Consider the following 8,081-nt stretch of genomic DNA (forward strand, 5'->3'; position numbering starts at 1 on the left):
GTGGGCACAGTCCTGAGCTGCAGAAACTCATGGAGCATTTGGGCACTGCTCTCAGGCACAGGAAGTTGGATTTGGGTGGTGATGAGTGGAACCGAGTTGGATTCAGTGATCCTTGTGGGTGCCTGCCAATTTGGGACATTCTAAGGTTCTATGTAACCCAAGCGTGGGCCTGAGGATTGAAGGAAACACTAAAAATGAGAAGGTTGTTCAGGGACATGTGCACATTGCTCTGCAATAAAGCAACTGAAATATGAAGCTTACTGTAAACCAGAGTTCTGTCTCTGCACAAGCAGTGCTGTATTCAATTGATTTTCTACTGACAGAAACAAAAATAAAGCCATTATTCAAAATAAGAACATAAACGATCAGAAATGATTACTTTCTTTGCCCCCAGTTGTTTGGTAATATTTGAGATCAGTCAAAAAGGAGCAATTAGTGTACAAATACTTTAAGCACAAGTTAAGGATAGAAAAACTTCTCAAAGCTCCTTGTGAAAGATTATCCATAAAGATATCCTCAAGAATGAACGTTTGGAAAAAGTTATCAATTGGCATTTGACAATTCATAGAGAAATCCCTATAATGTTAGTGTAAGCAGGCTTCTAATGTCTACATTAATGTATTAGAGAAGTCTACTCTGATCCTCGATTTGAAAGTGAACGTCAATTTCTCCTTACTTTTAAAAAGTAAATTTCTCATTGTACATATGCTATAATGGGTGGTTTTAATTATTTATTGTTTTTTCTTTTTCAAGTCAAATATACACTAAAATAATGTTCATGATCTACATTACCATTTGGCTCTGTTCAATTTAGAATTAGCATTAAAGATACGTTTTTCTCAATCAGCAAGTACAGCTCTTATGAATACTTTGTAATAAAATCATTTTTATTGTATGACAGAACATTGCTTTAAAATGGAAGAAAATAGTAACATTATTAACATATAGTATTTATCCATTAATCTAACACAGCATTTTGGTCAATATAAGAAAAAAATCTCCATATAAATATTTTGTCTGTAGTAGTTAAATTTACTATTATGAATTATGGAAACAGTGGATGCTGCCATGTATACTAGTGTAACATGAATTGAAGTTTTTTATCATGCTTTGGAGTACAACTCTAACTTATGTTTAGGGAAACCAATAGAAACTTCCCAATAAAACTTTCTTAGCAATCACAAGGCAATTTAACCCTTCATGATTATTTGAAGAATACAATCATACTACAAAAGTGATTAGTGATGACACATTGTAGGCTTGTGTAAAAAGAGATTTTGAGAATTTTAGCATACCCTCCTAAATTCTTTTGCTGGAGCATTCAAATGGTAACCAAGTCCATAAGGGAAGCCTGTGGAGTACTCTTAAAAGGATTATAGCCTTTATGTTCAGATAAAAGTTTTAATCGTTAAATATTTTCTTGCATACAAGATTTCAAATATGGGTTTCATAGTCAAAAAACTTCTTGATGCTATTCATAACAGGCTCTCAACCCCTGTCAAACTGTTATTTTTTAGAATTACTTCTTATTTTTAAGCTTATTTCTGGATTTTAAAGAATAATATGAAGATAATCCCTACTTTTCACAATACTGAAGTCCTGCAAGTAGGAGAAGTTCAAGTACAGCATCATACTTCTGTGCTAATACTTTAAAATTATTGTTCCTAAGAGAAATAACTTGCATTACATCATACAAGGAGAATAAAAGAAGGAAAAAAGGACTGAGCTGACCTGTCAACCTAATCTTATTGAACTCAAAAACCTAATTACATTGGGCTAATTCTATTGAGCAGAACAAGAAGGACCAAAAGGTTTCAAAAGAATATTTTTGAGAACACAAACTATAAAGAGACAACCCCTAATTTTGATTCTCTTCCTTATTCTTAAAGACTATGTGAATAATTTGCAGTATAACTGAGAAGGGGAGGCGAGTTCTAGGAGAAATGTTTCACTGTCTGATAAACTACACGGGGTATGTTACAATTCTGAAACCTGAAACTGAATTATTCATATGGAATTCTGTGATTTCTACATAATGAGCAATTAATTAGCATAATTACAAAGTCAGGGCCTGGGAAAAATAGAAATTGCCATAGCATATCGTAAGGATGATGCTTCTTATCTAGTATTGTGCTTCTGTCAGTAGACAGTATTTTGGAAGTGACTGAATAAAGTGCAGGGCACTGCTTATGAGATTACTGGTTAGAGCTACAGATACCCAAGCTCTACAGGAAGTTATCCCCCTGAAGTGAAACAGTTCTGCAGGTCTCCTTCTTTACCCCTTTAAGCTAATGCAACTTCTGCTGTTTTTATCTTTAAAAAGATTTGCAGCTCCTGGTTTTGATCCCAGCAAGCCCTTAGCCAAAGTGATCACTTGTGTTAATGAATTAGTTCCACAAGTTGATTTCCTACTTATGTAAGAAGATAATTCCTTTTCCCTCTTTTAAAGGCACAGACTTTCCCTTTCGCAGTGCATCCCTGCTTGACTTCTAATGAATTTAACAGAAGCACACAATTGAATGTTTTTCTGCCTGAGTACCAGGCTAAGGTCATATTGGACAGACTTTATCTTCCTTACCCATGATCACTTCCTCTGTTTCCATATGCAGTTCAAGAGAACACTGTCAAAAAAAAGATAAAAATAAAAATAAAAATCATCTGCATTAATTATTGTCCAGTAGTCATCCCTGGACATACATACTATTTGCTTACATCTTCCAGAGGGCAAATCAATGCTCACAATTCCTACAGTTTTAAGTAAAGGAAACATTTTTCAGCAGCGAATTAAGGCAGATAAAAAGCTATCACTAATGTCAGGGGTGAGTAGAATTAATTGGATTCCCAACTTGTCATGAGTTTATTTAACAGAAGAAAATCAGGTCCATGTGGAAAATGGGTAAGAATCTCCATACTAGGTAGCTTGTTCAGGCAAGAAGAATTTGCAGAGATTTTAATGGGTGAAAAATATGGGAATCAAAGAATGAAGTTTTGATCTCCAAACTTGTTCAGGAACTGGTGACTTCACGGAATAGACAGAACCAAGAATCATCCTATATAGAAAAGAAAACTTTTGGAGGAGCCAGAATTTGCTACAGATCTTACTGGAAACTGCACAGCAGCAAAGACAGGAGTTGATGGATAGAAGTTGATGGTATAACAGTTCATGCCATGCCTTTCTCTAGAACTTAGATTTTTTACTTATTTTAAATGTTAATTCAATAATGTTGTTAAAATGTACTTATTTTTATTTTCAAATGAAAACCTTTCAGCTTAATGGGTGAGTTAAATCCTATCATAACAGGATACAGTGCAGGAACAGTTATTTGAAGGTTGGTTTTGACATCTAACCACAGATGCAAAAAGAGAAACTGGCGATCTTTCTTCTTACATCAATATTCTTGCTGCATGTCTTTACAAAGCAGTATTATCATAAATCAATTTTTCTGCCAAAAATTATGGCATGCACCATGTAGTCTCATCACAGATGAGGGTCTGTATATTAGAGTAAAGGAAGGATGGAAGTGAAAAGTTTGTGCTTTACTTTTCTTTCCTTTTTTTGCCCTTTAAGACAGAATCAAAGCAGACAGACTTCCCATGAGTGGTCTTTCTTCTGCTGACATATGGTGACTGACACGGTACTTCAGTAATGTGTACAAGAGGTTCACTTTTGCATTTATCTCTGTGGGATATCTTAATTGCTTTCTTCTTGTAAAAACTACAGTTTTCAAAACATTTTTCATTTCTACCAAACAGCTGAAAGAAGTTATTTTCTTTTAGCTTTATTATGGCAAATATCCCTAAACCGTGACAAAGTGGGAAGATCAGATGTTTACCACTTAAAAGCAAGACATTACTGAAGTCAAAGTAGAAGAGTCTAAATAATGTTGGGACTGAACTGTAAATTAGTTATGCAATTTAAGAACAATATCTGGAATAAAGCTATCTGTATTTTGAAGACTATAAAGTCTGGAGCATACGGAGTTGGGTCATACACACTAACACATTATTTCTTTGTAGTGCTTGCAACTGAAAAGATATGAAGTGATTCAACAGAACGTGACCCCATTCCTCCTTCCTATACCTCTCAGCAGCTAGATTAACTAGGAAAAGAATGCATTTATAAAAACTGATAGTATTGAACATTTCTAAAATTTTTAGGCATTACTACAAGTTTTTAAAATGCAAAGTTGTATCAAAACTACTGTAGAAAAAGTATTTGAATATTATAGATTTTTTCACCGAATCACATTATTTTAGGGGTTGGAGAGATCTCTGGAGATCATACAGAACAACCCTCCTGCTAAAGCAAGTTTCTACAGCAGGTCGCACAGGGAATTATCCACGTGAATCTTATTATCTCCCAAGAAGGAAACTCCACAGCCTCTCTGGGCAGCCTGTTCCAGTGCTCTGTCACTGACAGTAAAGAGGTTCATCTTTGTGTTAGTATAGAACTTCCTGTGTTCCAATTTCTGGCCATTGTCCCTTGTTCTGGTGCTGCAGTCCATGGAAGAGTCCACCCCCATCCACTTGACTAATGCGCTTTAGATATGTAAAAACAGTTACGAGATCTCTTCTCACTTTTCTCCAGGCTGAACAGCCCAACCTCTCTCAGCCTTTTCTCATAAGGGAAATGAACCTGATCACCTTTGTGGTCCTCCACTGGACTCTCTCCAGCAGTTTCCTGTATTCTGTGTGCTTGGGAGTTCAGAAATGCATGCAGTACTCCAGGTATGGCCTCATTAGGACAGAAGGGAGGGTAATGATCACCTCTCTCAACCTGCTGGCCCTACTCTTTTGATGCACCCTGGGATATCATTGGCCTTTTTGACCACAAGGGCACCCTGCCGGGTCGTGGTCAACCCGTTGTCCAATGGGGTACCTTAACATCTCATCAGTTCTTACAAACATAAATCCTAGAAAGAGTTAAATAAAGATGCACTGCAGAAAACTGTTACAGTTGTTTTAAGAATTCTTTAGAACAAAAAATTGTATATTAAAACAGCATAAATGTCTTCACTTCAGCAACATAGAAAGGGAAAGTGGAAAAATCTATTGATATTTTTTTATGAACTGACATATGATGTATTTGTAAACTGAGGAAAATAAATGTTGTGTTATAGTGTCCGAGTGCATGAAAAATTCAATATAAAGTTTGATCATGATATTTTCTAAAAGAAAAAACAATCATCAGTCACAGTGGCTTTCCTTTTCTGCTTGTTTTGTGTGTTTTCACTTGAGAGCAAAGCACATGCTGGAAATTGTCTGCAATCTTGTTATCACACTACATTTCTCTTGCACATTAATTTACTTTTATAGCATTCGTGACATGTCTTTATCAGGGCCATGCAAACCATGCCAAATTTTATATCCAAAACAGCATGTATCCCTTCTTGAGCTGTTTATCATCCAAGTATTTCTTCAGACTCTGTTTATAAATGCCTTTTGGATTTTTCACATTTAGAATGAAAATAACTATTTATGCAAATAAATAGATAAATCAATAAATAGATTTCTAAAGAGAACAATTTTCTTAAAAGCCACCTGGGGATACAGCATCAGATCAGCTAGCTCCCAGGCTGATATGCTAAATGCATATCTCCTATGTATCTGTAGGAGAAAAAAGCTTGCTGAGAAACATTATTATCCTACTTGCAACTGACAAATTGAGATTACATCATCAGAGCTTAGAGGGAAGTGAACGTATTCTGATGTTATAAAACAGTGCAGGTACTCAGGAGTAATAGAATTTACTGAGTTGTAAAAATCAGTAGTTCAAACCTGGGAACCAATCCACATAACATTAAAAAAAAAAAAATCACAGAAGAAAAGTATGCTTTAATATATGGTACCCACATAAACAATTCTCCAGAAATGTGAACAGAAAACTAATAAGAAATTATAGATCTGTTTGTCTGGCAGAAATCCAGCAGTGTTTGCAGGTTTATTTCCTGTTGTGCATGTAAAGAAAGCAGGTGTCAAACTTAAGACAGCACAGAAAAATGCTCATGCTTCCAAAGTTCATCTAGGCTGCTATACTCGCATTTGAAACTGATTGACAAAAGGTCACTCTGGAAAACTGGGCTAGTCACTGTTTCTCAATAAACCAACAATGTGAATTTCAGGAACTTTTTAGACATTAATATTTAGCAGCACTGAATTTTCTGTTGTTTCCATAAGAATAGACCTGTTACCATCTACACACGCAGCAAGCAGCTACTCCCTACATTTGCAACATTTCTGACTAAATTGCCTGTAAATAATATTGCATGTGGTTAACACAGTCTGCTGATGCTTTGTCCACTTGCAAAAAAAGCACTTTAAAAAACTACGTACAAATCCATTCAAATGTTCTTGGCAAAAATTTCAACACATGAAAGAAAATAGGATTAACATAGGATACTGAGTAGCTATCAGGTTTTCTGTTTGCATGCTGTAGATATAATAATTATAAATAACAAATGAACAATGAATAAATATAAATGTAAGTTTATATAGAATGAGCACAGATTTAATCCTTAGTTTATGTTGGACTTGGCACATAGGGTGGAATCTACCAATATTTGAGTGGAATCTATCAGTTTATGATACAGAAGAATCTGACCTACGGATTACAAAACCTTCTGCAATGTTATATGCTGACATGAATTAAACTTTGAATTTGATACCCTTAAAACTGTTCTTCTTCTGAAATTTTGGGGATTTTAAAATATCTTTAACAAGAAGTCATGTGTTAGCCTGGAGACAGTCCCTTATTAAAATGATTATTTTTATAACAATATATAAATTAATAATTGTTCAATTTTTGCTGTTCTCTCCCTGCCTCTTCAGCTTTCCTCTTCCTTTGGTTATAAAAACTTGTTCTTGTCTATAAGAGGTTCTCTTAACACAGAAAAAGCCAGTTGATTTTCTAACCTTTTTTAAATTTTAAATAGGTCATTACAAACTTATGAACTTTAAACAATGTTGAGAAATGTATGTTTGCACTTAATTTTAATGGTATTTAATGAATGAATTGTATGATTGAATGGCTTAGGTTGGAAGGGACCTCAAGGGTCAAGTTCCACCTTCCCTCCTGTGAGCTGGCTGCCACCCACCAGCTCAGCCTGCCCAGGGCATCCAGGCATCCATCCAAGCTGGCACCTCCAGGAATGGGGCACACCAGCTTCTCTGGCAGCTGTGCCAGGGCCTCACAACCCTCTGAGGGAAGATTTTCCTCTTAATGACTGATCTAAATCCCCTCTTTTTTGGTTTAAAGCCATTTCCTGTTGCCCTATCACCATCAAATGTGTAAAAAGTCAGTCTCCCTGCTGTTTAGCCCACCTCCCTCAACTTGCCCTCGTAGGAGAGGTGCTCCAGCCCTCTAATCATCTTTGTGGCCCTCCTCTGGTCCCACTCCAACAGCTTCAAACTGACAGAATCCTCCTGCCATTACAGGTTCTACCTGGAGCCTACAAAGATGTGCCCTTATGCCCACTTGCCCAAGCACCACTCCTATGAGCATAAGTATAGGGCACTTCATCCCAGAGTTGTGTCCACCCATGACCCAGCCTTGCTGCCCAGAGGATATCCCTTAGAACTCCTATGCATCATCTTACAAGTCAGAGCCCTGCCCGTGTCTTATCAGCAAGGAAAACCTGACTCTCTGATGTGAAGTCCTTCTGTCTCCGTATCCCTGCTGCCATCAAGATTACCCTCTTTTTGGCTAAGCCTTCTTACTTTCCATGCCTTGGACACAAATTACCGTTATTGAGTTGATATAATTTGAATTTTTCCATCATTAATCACTTTTTTAACTGTCTCTGTTTTATTAAGATTTCTAAGAATAACTAAGGGCCTGTTCAATAAATTCTTTAATAATAAATGAACTTATATAAACAAACAAATTCTAAATAAGACATAAACTAGTGAACTAGTGCCATCCAATAAGTTATGATACCCTGAACCATTCAAATAGAAATGGTTTTTTTTTCTGCTGTGTACCACTGTGTGATTCCTCAAGGAATATGAAACAAAGAGAGATAGAGAGATGCAGAATTGTTTTAGCAATAAATTATGATTTCTTAATTTCTTATTTGTGCCTT

Source organism: Meleagris gallopavo, chromosome Z (assembly GCF_000146605.3).
Source record: "Meleagris gallopavo isolate NT-WF06-2002-E0010 breed Aviagen turkey brand Nicholas breeding stock chromosome Z, Turkey_5.1, whole genome shotgun sequence".
Taxonomy (NCBI): domain Eukaryota; kingdom Metazoa; phylum Chordata; class Aves; order Galliformes; family Phasianidae; genus Meleagris; species Meleagris gallopavo.